Below are 18,622 nucleotides of genomic sequence, written 5' to 3' on the forward strand. Positions count from 1 at the left end.
AACCCCCTACCTATTTTTAAAAATTCAACTAAATCTCTCCCACTCCTGGATTATTTCCAAGAAAAATCTACATGTTCTCCACATCCTAAGAAGTCCTGTCATTCATATTGCCTCTTGAAGTCTTTAAGTTTTTCACAGCCAATCATCAAAACTCATTGTACACTTCTTCAATGCTGTGTACAAAGCTAAAACTGATCAAATTTTGTCCTCACAGGACTTAGATACTTTATCAGGCTTATTTTCCCAACATAAACCTCTGGACTCAAGGTAGAAACCTCGCTGCCCCCAAGAAGGTCCTGGATTTTTGTTTGTTTGTTTGTTTTTTTTATTCCTTTGCTCACTTTTCCCCTGCCTGCAATGCTCTTCTTTTATCTGCCACCTAAATACTACGCATCAAGGCCCTGATGAGTTAACATTTTTTTTTGAGAGATGATCTGGATCACTTCCAACTTCAACCACCTCTCCTTTAAACTCTTTACTCAGTTTATAGTATTATCTTAGCTCTTGTTCAATTTTCTGGACACAATTTTTCATTATTGCATCTGAGAGGTTTGGCTCCTTTTCTTTTTAATTACATATAAGCATCATGAGGTCAATCTCACCTTTCCTCTCTACACACAACGGTGGCTATTAAAAAACATTTCACTCTGTGGATCTCAACCCTGATCCATCTTGCTTCCAAGAGGACATCTGGCAATGTCTGGAGACATTTTTGGTTGTCTCACTTGGGGGAGAAGGTCTTATTGACAACATAGAGACCGAGGATACAGCTAAATCTACAATGCACAGGACAGCCTCCCAAAATAATCTGCTGGCTCCAAAAGGCAACAGTGGCTCCATTAAGAAATCCTGGGTCAGCTGAATGACCCTGTTAACTGCAAAAGCAAAGCCCCCAAGAGAGCAGACACTTGCAGGTGGACGTGTGCTCAGTGTATGGATGAACTTGTCGAGGCATGGCAGATCTGATCTGGCTAACCTAGGGAGGAGTGGAGGTACAGCACCATTGCGCTGTCATGTAGGGCCAGTAGTGTCCCACAGGGTCTTAAAATGCCTGTTCCGACTCACTCCAACCCCCTACCTGCAGCCAGAGTTCGAGGAGGGAAAGGCATTCTCAGTTCCGCTGTGGAGACTCGCGCTCCTGCTGCTTCAGCCCACTTCACTGGGGGTAGTTCCTTGATACCCTGGATGTGCTCTCCCAAGATGAGGTTGGAGCTTCTGTTGGGTGCTAGGCAACCAAGTGCATGAGCCATGTATCTTCAGAACAGGAAGACTGTACTTTGTAGGTCTCCAGGAGGGGCAGGATTCGATGTGAAGGCTGTAATCTCGTCGTCCTGCCTCACTGCTTTCCATCCCTAGTCTTTGGGTCCCAGCCCTCCAGCCGCCTTTTTGTTGTGCCTAGGTCACGGTCCTCGGCCATGCCTCAGGACCACAAAGAGAGGAGGCTCGCGTGTTTGATAGAAAACCTACTTGGGAATGTGAGAGTGAGAGTGTTCAGCACCTTTGTTCCTCACCTCGGACACAGGCAGGGCTTTGAGGGTGGAGATTCCCCCTCATCTTGGACCTGCATCCTGTCCTGGGCCCTCAACTCCGGCCATGGCGGGGCGAGGGAGGTGGCCTGGGAGGAAGCTGATGATGGGAGGAAGCTGGCGACTAATGACTCAGGAATACACAACTGCCCCTCGTCAGCGACAGGTAGAAATGAAGTCTTGTTGGTGTTCCTTAATACCTCCTTCCCTGCTAGGCCACTCACGGCATCCCCAGAGACCAGTGATCTTTTTTCCTACGTTCACCTTTGCTCTATCCCCCAGATAACCTGTAATCATTTTGTCTTCTAGTCCAACTTGCTCCCCATGTCTGACTTGTTGAGTCAAGATGAGCTGCGAGAAAAGCTACACCAAACGTTGAAGGATCGGGGTGTACTGGGCACACTCAAATACAGGTTTAGTTTTATCTGTTCCATAACTTTTAAAAGTGTAACCTGTAACAAGTAGTCCACATTTAAATTCATCCAATATTTGTGTTTCAAAACTCTATCCTGAAATACTACAGTCTCTTTGAATCCATTGAGAAAATTGTTGCATTTGAATCGACGTTAAGGAGAATGTTCAAATAATTAATTGAACCTACAATAAGACAGGAGCAGAAAGCATTTATCTAATGAACACATTTTAGTAAAATGAGGCCTGTTTTATACATCTGGCTTAGAGGTTGCTAAACTAACAAGTGGGTTTGTAATACATTTGGATGAGGAACATTGACACCATATAGAAAACACTAGTGTGCTGTTTTAATAGTTTGGGAATGAACACTTTCTTGTTTAAACTACAGTGATATGCCTGGCTATTTAATTTGAGCAGCAAATATCTGTAGGTATTCTTTGTATTTGGATTAACAGCTAGGAATAGCATTAGCTCAATGTGTTTTCATTGCAATATGTATTTCATAAACATATTTTACATTTAAAATATGTAGATATATCCTGTGCATATAACCTTTTTAAATTTAAGTTATATGGTGTGAGCATTTCTCTGTTTCCTTAAAAGTTTGTTGAAATCCTCATTTTTAGTGGTAACAGATTTATCTTTGGATGGTTTTGTAGCACACGAGCAGTCCTTTGTTGAATATTTTGGTTATATTTTCCAACAGTCCACAGAGGTGCGAAGAAATGGCAGAAATTTTTCTTATACTTCACATCCCAAGCATAAGCTACTGAAATGTGCTTCCAGGAAGTGAAGTTAAGAGTCTGCAAATGGGTCTGGCTAATCACCAGTTTTACTTGGAAGCTGAGGAAATAGACATTTTTCTAGAACACACTGGCTTTCTTGTCTCATGTGGTAAGACTTTTGCAGGGGAAGTTTCCTTACTTCTGGCCATGGATCTAGAAACATGGAAATAAAAGGACGTTTTCCAATGAATATAACACATCTGTGTATATCTCTATTGAGGAAATCCTACTGAAGTATTTTTTAACTTGTCTGACTTCCCTCCTTCCTTCCTTCTTTCTTTCCTTCCTTCTTTCCTTCCTTCCTACTTTTCTTTCTTCCTTCCTTCTTTTCTTTCTTCCTTTCTCATTTCCTCCCTTTCTCCCTCCCTCCCTTTATTTCTTCCTTCATTCTGTTCTTTGTTTCTTTTTTCCTTTCTTTCTTCCTTCCTCCGTTGCAAGACACAAATTCAAAACCAGCTAATTCGTGAGTAGATGCACCCTGAATTGAATGGAGAATTGCAACCTCAGTCCACTTCAGTGCAAGGGAACTCCCTCTTACTAGCAGCCTCTAACTCTTCAGTAGCTGATCACTAACAAAGATGTGGTTATGAGTCTTCACTTTCTGTTTTCTTTCCAGAAATTGGTTTAGCAAAAGAAAATGTAATGAATTTCCTTTTCTGTTTTGAACTTTTTATTAACAGTTTTTTCTCGGCAGACTGTAACGTGCTGCATTATAGCTAACTGCTTTTAAACTAGTTCTGTTTCTCAATCCTCTGAATTTACATCATACTTGCACATAATACCTTTGTTATATAACAAGCGGGTACTAAATTTGAAATTAATTTCTTGGTATCGCATTTAGTCTTTTTTTTTTTTTTTTTTTTTTTTGAGACGGAGTCTCGCTCTGTCGCCCAGGCTGGAGTGCAGTGGTGCAATCTCGGCTCACTGCAAGCTCCGCCTCCCGGGTTCACGCCATTCTCCTGCCTCAGCCTCTCCGAGTAGCTGGGACTACAGGCGCCCGCCACCACGCCCGGCTAGTTTTTTGTATTTTTAGTAAAGACGGGGTTTCACCGTGGTCTCGATCTCCTGACCTCATGATCCGCCCACCTCGGCCTCCCAAAGTGCTGGGATTACAAGCGTGAGCCACTGCGCCCAGCCCGCATTTAGTCTTTTGTAAAATTGTGATCTACAATCTCTAAAGCTTTAAGAGCTGAAACTGATTTATTTATTTTCGGTGTTGTTTAATAACACTTTGCCAATCTGCTGAATGTTTGCTCTGAGCTTGGCACTGTGATAAATACATGACAGATGTTTTGCATGTTACAGATGAGGAACCAGACTGTGGAGAGGTGAATCAAGTAACTTAAATGATGTAATTCTTAAAAATCTGTAAAGTTTCCAAATAATAAAGAGACTTTCATTTTATTTTATAGTACATTTCTAATTATTTGAACTATATTTCTCCACCATTATTGTTGAACATTCATCCCAGTTTATTATTTTAAAGCTAGATGCAGCAAAGTTTTCCTGTGAATATATGTGTGTGTTGTGGGGGGAGGGTGTTTGTAAGCTTTGTTTTTTAGAGCAGTTTTTACTTCACAGCCAGGTAGATGGAGAAGTACAAAGAGTTACCATACACCCACTGCTCCTACACATGCACAGTCTCTCCCATTGTCAACATCTTGTAACAAGTTGGTACATTTTCTACAATTGATAAACCTACCTTGACATGTCATTATTCCCAAAGTCTATCATTTACATTAAATTTCACTCTTGGTGGTGTGTATATGTCTTTGTTTTCTTTATGTTGTCTATAGTTATCTAAACATTTCATATTCCAAATTTTTAAGGACACAAGAAGCTCAGTATTGTGATTACTTTCTTTGAGATGGAGTATCACTCTGTTGCTGAGGCTGGAGTGCAGTGGCATGATCTCGGGCTGCAAACTTTGTCTCCTCGGTTCAAGTGATTCTCCCACCTTAGCCACTCAAGTAGCTGTGATTACAGGTGCTCACCCAGGCACCTGGCTAATTTTTGTATTTCTAGTAGAGGTGGAATTTCACCATGTTGGCCAGGTTTTTCTCAAACTCCTGATCTCAAGCGATCCATTTGCCTCAGCCTCCAAAAGTGCAGGGATTAAAAATGTGAGCCACAATGCCTGGCCTTAGTACAGTATTTGAATGAAAATTTTAAGTATGTTGAGTTTCTTCATAAGCAACCAAATTTCACTTATCGATTTTATAAATGTATTTATTTACATATTTATTTTTTAGTGATAGTGTCTTGCTCTGTCACCAAGTCTGAAGGGCAGTGGCATAATCTCAGCTTACTGCAATAACTGCCTTCCGGGTTCAAGCAATTATACTACTGCAGCCTTTCAAGCAGCTGGGATTACAGGCACACATCACCACATTCTGCTATTTTTTTAATAGATACTGGGTTTCTTATGGTGGGCAGTGTTGTTTTGAATCCTGAGCTCATGTCATCTGCCTGCTTAGACTGCCCAAGTGCTGTAATTACAACTGTGAGACATTGTGCCTTGTCTGGAATTCATTTTTGATATATCTTTCTCTAATTTTCTAATCACTCTATATTCTACTTATTGTGCAATTACCAGTTGTATAATTCTTATAATAGGAATTCATCCCACTCAAACAACTTATTGGTTTCTCCTAATATAAAATGCCAATGCTAAATGCTTTATTTGAAGGAAATCCAGTTGAAAACATATCAGTGTTCTCAGAGTAGACATACTTATTGATATATACTGTAGTAGAAACAGATGTAAATAACTGCCCAAAATGTCTGTTTGAGAGTGTTTTAAGTGCATTTTAATAATGACTGTAAAGACCATGAAAATTTTGTTTATTTAAATTTTTAAACACTACTTCCAAAAAAATGTAATTGAATGACATTTGATGTAAAATACTTAGAGGTTAATTACCTGATCAAGAAAGATATTTTATTATTTTGACCTCAATATGTTTTTGTAATTTATCTAACAGTGTAAGAAAGAGCTTCAGTTTTGCTTTGTAATCTTATTTTTTGAAGGATGTTCCTTAATCTCATATTCATAAATATAATGTGTCACTTAAACACTGCTATAAGAGTGTCTAATTAGGAAATTTTTATTTTCTTAAGGTATTTACTATGCAGGATTGATTGCACTCAATAAAAATCACCGTACTTCCAGTTTCTAGAAATCACTGGTAAGATTACTTAGTATCTATATTCTACTTTGGTTTGTTAATTATAACTTAATAACATTATAAAGGGAACAGTTTTTTTAACAGGTCTCAGGATTTGATAAAGAAAACCAAAAATGTAGGAGACTACATAATCGTAAACTATAACAAGGTTTTTCTATGTAATTTTCCTTATAAAAGAATGAAGCTAATTTTGAGGGAGAAGAGTAAGACATTTAATTTGATTTAAATTACATGTTTTTCCTTGCTCACCACATCTTAGTTTGTAAACAACAGTTCACTTGTTCTGCAGGTCATTATTCCCATATTTTCATTTTTGTAATGACTTCATATAGTCAAATAAGAAAACTTCAGTGAGTATCAAGGGTCCTGCAGACACACTAAAAGATACTGTTTGTAAACATATCCGCTGTTGGCAAAATTTCTAAAAAAAAGAAAACATTCAAAAAACTGCCTTTTAAGCCAGGTGTCTTTGTATACTAGGTATGCCTCTCAAATAAAATTGATAGAATATTAAATGTATTAATATGTCATTAATGAATAGAATATGTGTTTGGTAAAGTGTAATATAACTTTTGTTCTTAAATGTTTACACAGACCTGATTAATTGCCTTAATCTTGGCCTTCATACAAAACTTTTATAAAGTTTGTAACTACTGTGGGTTTCACACCATTGGTTAGACTTGATAATGGGCTTTGTAGCATGAACATAAGCTGGCAACTTGTCTTTTTATGCTTAGTTATCCTTTATGTCTTTTAAAATAATCTGTGAATTAGTAATGCTCCTTTTGTGTTGCTACCCCCTTGGGATTTTGTCTGTTACATGCATTTCTATAACTCCACAGAGACATTTATTCATTCATCCATTCACTCAGAGCTTAATCATTTGAGTACATACTTTCTGCCAGCCTTTGAGTCTTTGTATTAATTGCCAAGCTTCATTGTAATAATGTGAAGGAAGGAAGGAAGAAAGGAATGAAGGAAGGAAGGAAGGAAGGTAGGAAGGAAGGAAGGAAGGAAGGAAGGAAGGAAGGAAGGAAGGAAATAAAAGACACTGTGGTAGCAGTTCTCACACTTCACACACTGTGACACCATCTTTTAATTTTTATGTAGTGAGATTGATAAATATTTCCCTATTGCTTCCAGGTTTCGTATCATTCTTCTGAAGGACTTTTTTCAGATTTACTCTTAAAAGCTATAACCAGACAAAGAGGCTTATTCCTGTGATTCCAGCAACTTGGGAGGCCCAGGCAGAAGGATCACCTGAGGCCATGAGTTTGAGATCAGCTTGTGCAGGAAGCATAGGAAGACCCTGTCTATACAAATAATAATAATAATAAATACACAAATTAACTCAGCGTGGTGGATGATGGTAAATGCCTGAGTGTTTTCAACATATAGAAAAGTTGAAACAATTGTAGTCAATAATTACATACCTACCACCTAGATTTCACTATTGCATTTGTATTATATATACTTCATCATTTTTATCTGTCCATCTATTCATCTATCTTACTTTTTTTTTTGTATTTCAAAGTAAATTGCAGACACCTGTGCTTTCCCTGAAGTATACTCTACTTTTGAACCAGAAGTCTGGCCTCTTACACACCTGACCATGCCTCTGTGTCCTAATTTGAACTGTTACTTTTTAATAGCTGACAACCTTCAGCTTATTGATGATCAATTGGCAGATGCTTATCCTCAGCATATAAAGTCTGAGTCTTTAGAAATAAAGCTAAATGAAGATAAGACAGAAATAGAAATGCAACTTCTTGCAGATGTGTCAAAAGGCAATCTTTATCTTGTTACAGTTAATAAGTCATGTTTTTGATTGTCATTTAAAGATTTAATCTTAGATTTCCAAAAAATACCTGGAATTTTTAACACAAAATAGGGTACTTCACTGTTTTGCATACCATTTTTTTCTGATGAGATTTGTTTATTCCTTTTGATTCAGTCCTACAAATACAGCAAATGGTATAAAATGATAGATTAAATAAATACAACATATTTGGACAGAACATTAATGTGGAGCCTAGCTGTGGAGAGAGAATCTGTTACTGCACTTATAATATAATGATTGGAACTTTTACATTGGTAATCAATTTGCAATTGAAGTTTTTTATGAAAGTTATAAGAGAGTATGAGAAGGAATTAGCTAGGTTCTGAAATGATTTTGAGAAAGCTTGTCAAGCAGAATCTGAAAACTTTATTCTTTGGAAATAGAGTATCCTTGAGAGACATCAAAAGCACCGAGAGGTGGTATTTACAAATATTTTACTGGGTGGCTATTTCCTACAGCTCTTACTAGGTCAACTCAAGGAATGGGATGTTACAATTGATGGAACACGGTCCCAGAAGAGCAGTAAGGACTGTGGCGAAGACAGCAAATAAAAGAATGATGGGCCTTGAAAAGGATACAGATTTGCATCCTTTGAGACTTCTGGAAATGCAAGATTTGCAGAGGTGACCATTCAAGTTGGAATTATGAGAAACACACTCTAAAAAACTTCATCTTATCAGGCAAATTAAGGAGATAGATGAAAGGTTTCAGGAGCAGCTTGGAGGTGCAGAGTAGCTCATGCTGGTAATGTATGTACAGCTCTTTAAAGTAGAGCAGACTGATTACCTGTACTGAAGGCCCAGCTGTGGTTGGGGTAACACTGGAAGTGAGAGAGACAAAACCACATGTTTGTAGGTGAGTTTTCTGTTCTACCTATGGGGAGGAATTTTAAGGGTATGTCTCTGCTGTCCCTTTCAGTGAGGGTGCAAAGATGGAGATGCTTGGGAAGTGGAGATTTGCAGAACATAATTCAATGTCCTTGAGAAAGGCAGCCTGTTTCATGAAGATTCCCTGGATCTCCTGTGTAGTGATGGTAAGCAGAGGAGAGGGCAGGTGGCTGGTAACCTGGGGGAAAGGGGGGGTTGAGTTGTAGTCTCAGTGATCAAGAAATAGATCTGGAGAGACTGGCTGGTGGAAGAATAAAGATGGTCCAAGAGTGCAGAATTGCAGAATGAGGTTGCAGGTAGACAGTGGAAATCAAAGGTGCAGTGCTGCCGTTGGATTGAGCCATGGAAATGAGCAAGAGTAAAGATCCCTGGAGTGAAGGAGTCACCAGGGCCCCAAGGGTCATCCATGTGGCCATTTGATTTCATCACCAGGAAAGTAACTTGAAAGGAGATGAAGGGGATGAGGAGTGACAGGGAGTTTGTGTTGGCAAGTTGGATTGTATCTACTCCTTCAAGAAATCATATTCCTTTTCCATGTGTGTATCTTAGACCACACAGGATTTACAGCAGTATTTCAAACATACATCTAAAACTGCTGCTGCCAGATGTTGAAAGTAGGAAGTCTTCCCGCTAGTACCCACTCTCGCTTGGAGCTTCTCAATGAGACATAGTTGTTTAATGCTAAGGGCACTCAATCTAAAATTTTCCATAGCATTTCTGAAAATTCAGCTTCCTTCAGTTATAAAACTGAATGTTGGACACACAAATCTTGCAGATGATTAGATTGTGTTTAGACTAATAACTTCATCTTCAAGGTAAGTGACTGACTAAATTTCTGTTTATTCAACTGCGAATATCTGAAGGCTTTGAGGAAGATTGTCATTCTCATAAAAACCACCATGCCTATATTTCCCCACCTGGAATATCAATCCCCTTCTCTCCCTGATAAAACCGTAGTGTCATTCGAGGCCCAGATTTGATGTCACCCCTGAGATGCCTTCCCTGACTTCCACTGAGCACTCATTTAGGACTTATTCCTGCCTGCAGTCTTTATTTACCTCAGTTATAAAATTATCCTATCTCAGTGTGATTGTTTCTCCCTGACTATACTGTGAGGTCTTCAGAGATGAGGACTACATCAGTCTACATTTTTATATCCAGTTCCTAGTATGCTGCTTGATATATGAAAGATAGTAAATTCTTGCTCTGTGAAGACATAAGTGGAATGTTGGCTCATTCATTTACAAGTTCATATGAGCTTACTAACTCTGAATCACAATGATTCATGAACATTGAGATGACTCAGAAACATTTAGGCAGTACCACCACCAAAATCCATGGGAATTTTATTCCTTTGGAGTTTTATTTCTGAATGTACATTTTGTTTATTTATTTTCCTGAAGAACTTCCCAAATTTTAGTTAAGGGGGCTAGGTCTGGTGGCTCATGCTTGTAGTTTTAGCACTTTGAGAGGCTGAGATGGGGATCTCATTTGAGCTCAGAGGTTCAACACCAGTCTAGGCAGCATGGCACCACCCCATCTCTACAAAAACATTAGAGCAACTTGGTGGTGTGTGTTTGTAGTCTAACTCAGCTACTGAGAAGCCTGAGGTAGGATGATGTCTGGTAGAAGGCTTGAGTCTGGGAGGCAGAGGTTGCAATTATCCAAAATCACAACACTGCACTCAAGCCCAAGGAACAGAGCAGAACCGAGTCTCAAAACAAAAATTACCTAAATTACCTAAGGGACTGAGATGTGTTAACTAAGTAACATAAATTACATGGGGATGTTAAAAATATATGGAAATGTACTTTAACAGAACTTGGGAGAGTAAATACTTGCGCAACTGGAATAGCTAGTTGAGGAACACATTGAATTGGATTTTTTCTTTTTTTTTTTTTTTTTTTGAGATGTAGTTTTAATCTTTTTCCCAGGCTGGAGTGCAATGGCACTACCTTGACTCACTGAAACCTCTGCCTCCAAGGTTCAAGTGATTCTCCTGCCTCAGCCTCCCAGTTAGCTGGGATTAAAGGTGCTGACCACCTTACCCAGTTAATTTTTGTAATTTTTATAGAGATGTGATTTCATCATATTGGGAAAGGCTGGTCTCAACGTTTTGACCTCAGGTGATCAGCCTGTTTTGGCCTCACCAAGGGGTAGGATTACAACAGTGAATCACCATGCCCAGCTGAGTAGGAATCATTTGAAGGTGAAATTGTATTCTTAATTTCTGTACTTTGGTTTTTGGAATTTAGTAAGCAGTATATTTATTTATTTCAATTTGTTCTACTTTCATTAACTTTCTTGCTAAAACTTAATACCTCTTTTTTTTTTTTTTTTTTTTTTTTGAGAAAGAGTCTTGCTCTGTCACCCAGGCTGGGGTGCAGTGGTGTGATCTTGGCTCACTGCAAATTCTGCCTGTCAAGTTCAAGCAATTTCCTGCCTCAACCCCCGGAGTAGCTGGAATTACAGGTGCCTTCCACCATGCCCAGGTAACTTTTGTATTTTCAGTAGAGATGGGGTTTTACCACCCTGGCCGGTGTGATCTTTAACTCCTGACCTCATGATCTATCTGCCTTGGTCTCCTAAAATGTTGGCGTTACAAGCATGAGCCACCACAACCAGCCAAAATTAATGCTTTTTTACAGATTGAAACAAGAAAGTTTATGCTCAAAGCCTTCTTTTACTAAAAGATATAGATTTGTTAAGAGGAAAAAAAGCAAAGCTGAAGCAAAGAGTTGAAGCTTTTGAATTATATGTATGCATGTTTATTTTGAATATTCAGAATGATGAGATTAAAAAGAATTACTAAATATATGTCTAAATATTGTAATGTCTATTGACAAGTAGAATTCTTTTTTATAAAGGTGATATCACCCAGTATTAGAAGTTACACATTAACAGAAACAAACATTAGGGTTGTGCTTTTGAAATATTAAACTTTAACATGAAATGCTATCACTAGGCTACAGTAACACTAAATAGAAAATTTGGAGATGCTGTTAATACTTGAACAGATCATATATTTTAAAGTTAACTTCAGACCTTCAGGTCTGATATTTTTGTGTGTTTATGTATTGTGACTGAATTCCAAATATCCAGGCCTATTCAGCTCTGTGCTGAAAAAAAGGAAGTATTGTGGTTTGACTTGTAGTGGATGAAACTATTTCTCAATGCTATTCACTTTTTCTGTGTGCTCACAAATGTTTCATCCTTCATATATTACCTAGGATTGACAGCAAGCTCACCTGTCTATAGTTTGCACAAGAAGCCTTCCTTTCCTTTGGGAATATTCTGTTAATTGACACCCATAGATATTTTAGGGCCTTTAGCTCATTAAAGAATTTGTCCCCATCTTATTTAATGTTGTTTTCTCACTTCTATAGGTTTGAATTTTTATTTCAGCCCACTGTGTATCTTACTTTCTTTTTGGCAATAATGAAAAGGTAAATTAAACAACAGAGAGAGGGGAAAAAAAAGAGAAACATTTGCGCAGGGAGTGTGTGTCACTCCATTTTCTCTACTCCTTTTCCCTTCTCTCAAAATATATACACAATCAATGTAGTTTAGCTCTCCACAGTGTTCCGGATTGCCAGAAGAGGGAGCTGATACCTGGAGCTTTTAACTGTTCTTGGGCTAGTTAGTGTTTTGCGGTACTTCTCAGGATGGCTGGATCTCATCTCCTGTGAATCCACCTCCCTGGCTGGGGAGTTGGTGTAATGGGTGATTTGAATTCTCCCTATGAAGGTCATTCGATTCTGAAGTATTTGAAAGCCCTGAATGACCCATCTATCTGTTGCCCTCTCTTTTGGTATTTGATCAATATTCAATCAATAGTTTTTTTGTGGTTGTTTTGTAGGGATTTTTTGTTGGTGTTGTTTTGGTTTTAAGAGACAGCGTCTTGCTATGCTGTCCAGGCTGGTCATCTAGCAGTTTTAGTCTGTTGAACTAAAAACGTGTCACGTGATGTTTTTCCTAAATTTGTTAACTCAGCTATTATAGTTGATTTACTTTATGTTTTTTGCTAATTTTAGAACCCAGAAACTCCAGGAAGAAAAACATAAAAGCAAGACTGAGGACTTAGGAGATAGGAGCAGAATACAAAGTGTCTTGTGGAGACTTATGACTGAAACCTAAAAAACAAACTTCTAAAGTAATCGTTTGGCACATTTAAAGAAGTAATATGTTTAAATTACATTGGTAGAAATATAACAAAAGCCAAGGAATTAGTCTATGATTAATCTTTTATGCAAACTTCAGTATTCAAAAAAAATAAACATTTATCAATAGCCAATATATTCCTGCATTTGAGTTAGGGCAGCTTTTAAAAGATAAGGTGTAGAAAAGCACATACTCTGTTCTTCTTACTCATGGCTTCTCGAATATTTATCAAGGGCTGTGATTTGCTTTAAATTTCAGGGCAAGTTGTGACTTGCTCAGGTTGCATAGTTAATAAGCTATAGCTAATAAGCTGTGAAATTTGAATTGTAATAACTTTTAGTTTCCTTTTTCTCTTCCACACTCATACTGCCACAAAGATGGGGATGTCTAACAATGTATAAATTATAAAATAAAAAATAAATTTTAAGACCAGACTAAAAAAAAATTCAATAAAGTAAAATAAAATCAAAATTAAAATTAAACACAATCAACTTAAAAAAAAGCTTATCATGTTGTAAAAAAAAAAAACTATGCTTAGTGGTCAGATTGTTTGTCAGTGAACATGTGTCTTGTATTCCTTCATGATTTTGCAAAACCATAATCACAAGAAAAGAGCTAAAATTACATATGTGGGGCAAAAATCGATATAGGGAAAGCAAAATATGGACAACTGTGGTTACTTTGGCTTTGCTTTACTGTCACCTTGTGTATCAGTGAGAAATACCTCAGTTCTAAGACATTATGCCCATGTTGTAACTTTTCAGTGGGTTCAAAAGCATCTGACACATAAAAAATGCTCAGTAAATATTTGCTGTTAATGTATTCAGAAGAAATGACTCAACTCAGGTGATCTGGGCATTTATTTGGCCTGTTTTTAATTGCCCCTCTCATAAATTATCATCAATATTCCATTACACAGAACTTGCAAAGGTTTCTTGAGGTTATTCTATAAACAAATTCAATTTTTAAAAACAGAACAGTTCTTTATAGATTCTGAATTCCCAGTGTATTCTCAATACATTTTCATAAATCTGTAGTTGTCGAGAATTTTATGGAATTTTTGGAATTCCATATTTTATGGAATTTTTTGGTCAATTTCTATATTAAAATAGTTGACATGAAGTTTTCTATAATTTTTTTAGTAATATATTTATCAGTATTTTTTAGTAATTTTTAGTTTTACATTTAGTAATTTCTAGTAATACATTTATTAAAGTATGTTAATTTTATATAGTTATGGAGCTAGTGAACTGTTTGGTACCATTGTGACAGCTTGCCGGCCTGCATGGTGTCTTTCTGGCTTTGGGAATTCTCATATGACTTTGGCACATCTTGGAGTTTGGGGACTGTTCACAACAGGAGTGTTTCTTCATCCTTTTGGAGTCAAAAGTCAACTTGTAAAAGCTGAGAAAGAAAAGTAAAAAATGTGAAATGTGCCTTTGGATATTGTTAATTCAGATATAATGCTTTTAGCACCTGGTTCCCTGGACTGGGCTTGGTCCCTGGGCCCAAAGTCCTTACGTTTGTTTGGGCTGGGCAGATAGTACAGGTGGGTTGAAAGTGACTGTCTAATTATCACTTGGGATTGAGTCTGTTGTGTGCTGTGTAAATTTAACTATCTTCCCTGTTCTTTGGGCCAGTTGAGACCAACTGGAAAGTAATGCTTTCAGTAACCTTATGAAAACACAACCCTGCATTTTGTATGATTGTGCTTTATAACATCAAGGCAGGGTTTTGTTGGACATTTTATGTTTGAAAGCCATATCCCTGGCTTTAATACTGAGGGACTTTGAAGTTCTACATAGTCTTATTCAGTGCCCTCAGGTGTATCTGTGCCATAGATAAGGTCCTGCATTGATAAGCATCTTTCTGGAAAGACAACTGTGAGACTCATTCTGAATCTCAGATATCAACTTGAACTAATGGATGACTGCATCATTAGAACTAAAAGAGTGATTGAAGAGGAAAGGAAGAGTAAAGATGATGTTTGGGTGGGGCAAGAAGCCATAGTTTTCAATTTTGATACAAGATATTAGCTTCCTTAGTTGAGTCTGTTTTATATTAAAAAAAATAGCTTACACTACTTTTCTGTAGTACACTTCTTGTGTAATATTAATTATGTAAAATTAAAAAAATATTGTCTTCCCACTTTTTGTAAAACCCTTATTTTTAATATTTTATATAAACAGAAAGGTCAGTGATTTTTTTCTGGATATTTTATTAAACTTTATTTCAGTATATTTTGATAAATCTGCAATTATCAAGAAGTTGGCAGCAACTTATTGCCTCTGGTACCTATTACTTTTAACCATGAGATATGTTCTTTTTCACTTATGGAAAAATTTTAACTTCTCTGTTTCCTGTGACATAGCTTCTTATTTTGTTGCCTTCCAATATATTTTTTTATTTATAATATTTTTACTTTGCATATAACCTCCTGAATTCTTGTGTATATTGCCCTTGAGACTGGAAGATGAGTAATGTCTCAATCTTTAGATATTTTATATTTCAATATATTTTTAGGAAATTGCCTGTAATGAGAAGTGAAGTTTTGGTGGAATTTTCAAATAGATTCTTGGGAGTATACCAAGGGTAGTTGTTTGACGTTGTCCAGACACCCAGTGTGTGGCTTCCTCTTTTACTACTATCTTGTGGAGACTAACACTTCTTTTATAAATTAGTACCATCATCTAGGTAAAAATTATACCTTGATAATATATATACATAGATTCAAGTTAAATAAAATGAAAATGAAAAAGTAATACCTACAATACAATAACAATATTGTCTTTTACAACATAGTAACAGACTGATCTTCTTCTTCAAGGAAGTTAAAACCTCTCTGGTTAGTATGTGTAGATGGTGGAATTTCACCACATAGAGGACAGTTATAGCTTCACATCACCTGTTAGGTAACAGGGCTTATTTCTTACTTGCTTGTGAAAGTTTTGTCCCCTACACAGGCTATTTCATATTATAAATAATGGTCATCATGTCTGACATACTGGCCATAAATATTAAACAGCTTTTGTATTCACAAGGAAAACGTTATGGTGTTTAAAAGGCTCTTTCTTTCAGGAAAAACTGTTTGCTTGCAAGAGGAGAACACAGTTATTAATACAAAAAAGGAGGAACTCAATCAATCTGTAAATTTTGTGTAAGAACTTGAGGAATTATCTAGCATATATTTTTGAAATAGATTTTAATGAATATATAAAATTTTACTCATATAGAATTTATCCAATGTCTTTCTCTCGAGATGTTTAAACTGCCATTTCTACAGCAAAGCAGGGGATGACTAAAGTTAATTCAATAGTTCTTAATTTCAATCAACATCATATATGAAACTATAGACAGTGCTTTCAGTCTTAGAGTCCTCCTTGAATCCTATCTGTGACCTAATTGCCTCTGTGCCTTTGGGCAGGTCCTTCGACTGCAGATTCCTCAGCTGTAAACTCTAGGATGTTTTCCACATTATAGGGTTGTTGAGGGAATTCAGTGAGTTAACTTATGAGCCTAGTTCATAGCAGGTGGCCAATATTATTATTGGTCTGTTTCTACATTAACCTGTTCTTTCTTTTCATCAGGAGCAGCTAAAAATTTCTGACATTATCGTGTTATCTCACATATCAAAACAAAATGCAACACATTTATCACATGCCATTTCTTGTTTACTTTGCTGTTTATTTTTGTGCTTGCTATCTGAAGACGAAGCTGGAACTTTAGGCACTTAAATCATTTTAAATATAAAGTTTATTTTTGCAAGTTGAACTTATGTGAGAACTTTGTATGTCTTCTTATTCAAATATGATATATAGTATACTAAGAAAAGAAAAGCTCTACACAAAATGTTACATTTATTCATTTATTTTTTTTTTTTGAGACTGAGCTTCATTCTGTCATTCAGCATGGAGTGCACTAGTGTGATACCAGCTCACTATAATCATCACCTTCCAGGGTAAAGCAATTCTTGTGTCTCCACCTCCCAAGAAGTTCAGATTATAGCCGTGCCCCACCACACCAAGCAAATTATGTATTTCTTTTTTTTTCTTTCTTATTTTTTAAGGTGGAGTCTCATTCTTTTGCCCAGGCTTGAGTGTAATGTTGCACACTGGGCTCACTGCAACCACTGCCTTTGTTTTCAAGTGATTTTTCCTGCTTTAACCTCCTGGGTAGCAGGGATTCCAGACACCTGCTACCATGCCTGGCTAATACAGTTTTAGTAGAGAAGGGGTTTCACCATGTTGGCTAGGGTGGTTTCAAATTTTTTACCTCGAGTGATCTGCCCATCATGGTCTCCCAGTGTGCTGGGATTACAGGACTGAGCCACAGTGCCCTGCTGTACTTTTAGTAGAGACCCTGTTTTTCCTCATTGCCCAAGGTAACCTGGAAATTCTGAGCTCAAGCTATCCTCTCATGTTGGCCTCCCAAAGTGCTGGAGTTAAAGATGGGAGCCACCATGCCTGGCCATTTTTACCTTACCTTTTCATATTTTAAACAAATCTATATTGCTATGATGAGTGATTGTTGTTAGGTTCTTCATTGCCTATGAAAAATGGGGTGATAATCTTACTTCATGGGATTTGCTTCAAGGACTTGCTTCATGGGATGTGGTCCATAAAACTTCCTCTGCCCCAACTGTCGGGCAGAAGACAATTTTTGTTACTGTAGTTTGGGTCTTATTGCAGAGATTCAGACATCTGTTCAGGGACCTTAAACTGTGATGCTATGCTAAAAGGAGCCTGCCAGCTTTTACCTTTGCAGCACTATAAAGTCATCATTCGAATGTAAATTTTCCTTTTTAAATTTCAGGTTGAGTTAGTGTCTGTCAAAGCACAGTCTTTGGCGATACCAAAACAAATATATGCTGAATGAAAGTGGTCAAGAGGTAAGTGATTATTTACTACTAAAGGAAGAAAAACTGGAAGAGAATAAAAAAAAAAATGCACCTCCTAAACCATATGTCCACCTCCTATGTTCAAGCAATTCTCCTGCCTCTGCCTCTCAAGTAGGTAAGACTACAGGAATTTACTCCCACACACAGCTAATTTTTGTATGCTTAATAGAGACAGGGTTTCACCATGTTGGCCAGGATGGTCTCAAGCTTTTGACCAAAATGTTCCACTAGGCTCGGCCTCACAAATAGCTGGAATTACAGACATGAGCCACGGTGCACGGCTTGCATGTATTAGTGATTCATACTAAGTCAGTGTGATAAAATTATGTTTTGTACTTGTAAAGGACGCTTAAATTGGAAATATTTATAAAATTATGATTTCTGGATTAAACTCTGCTAACCTGCCTCTAGGTGGTATCAAGGCATTTTTTACCCTCTGCCTGCTGATTGGGTTTGGCGAGTGGGAACACTAGCCTCCACATACAGTGTCCCTAGACTGCCTGCTTCATCTCAAGGCCCGTTGAGGTCATAGTGCCTGTGATGACATCTTTCAAGTGCTCTGAACCATCTCCCTCTCTCCAGTGCTGAGAATTTATCTCTCCCCTAATTCTCCATTCTGAAGGAGTACTGAGAGTATGGTCCTGTTACTATCCCAGGGAACTCCACCATCTTTTGTGGGTACCCTGAATAAGTCACTCTTTATTAAAAAGTTCTTAGATGACTTTGACTGTGGGAACCATCTGCCTTCTGCCTGGATCCCAAATGCTGCTGACAGATGCACAGATTATATTGGATCTCGAGTCTGTCATCAAAAGTTAGACCAGATAGCACCTTGTGTGTGTGGTAGAGGAGAGAAACAGGCTTTCAGGTTAATATGAGAGTTTGAAAGAGTTCTTTTTGTTTCTGTACCATTGTGCATTCCAC

The 18,622-nt window shown here is 37.4% G+C and overlaps 1 pseudogene; it reads left to right on the top strand.

Moving 5' to 3' along the window:
• The first annotated feature begins 2,749 nt into the window (after positions 1–2,749).
• LOC129476722 (centriole and centriolar satellite protein OFD1-like) lies at positions 2,750–18,171 on the top strand (annotated as a pseudogene).
• Positions 18,172–18,622: the final 451 nt, after the last annotated feature.

Source organism: Symphalangus syndactylus, chromosome Y (genome assembly GCF_028878055.3).
Source record: "Symphalangus syndactylus isolate Jambi chromosome Y, NHGRI_mSymSyn1-v2.1_pri, whole genome shotgun sequence".
In the NCBI taxonomy this organism is placed as follows: Eukaryota; Metazoa; Chordata; class Mammalia; order Primates; family Hylobatidae; genus Symphalangus; species Symphalangus syndactylus.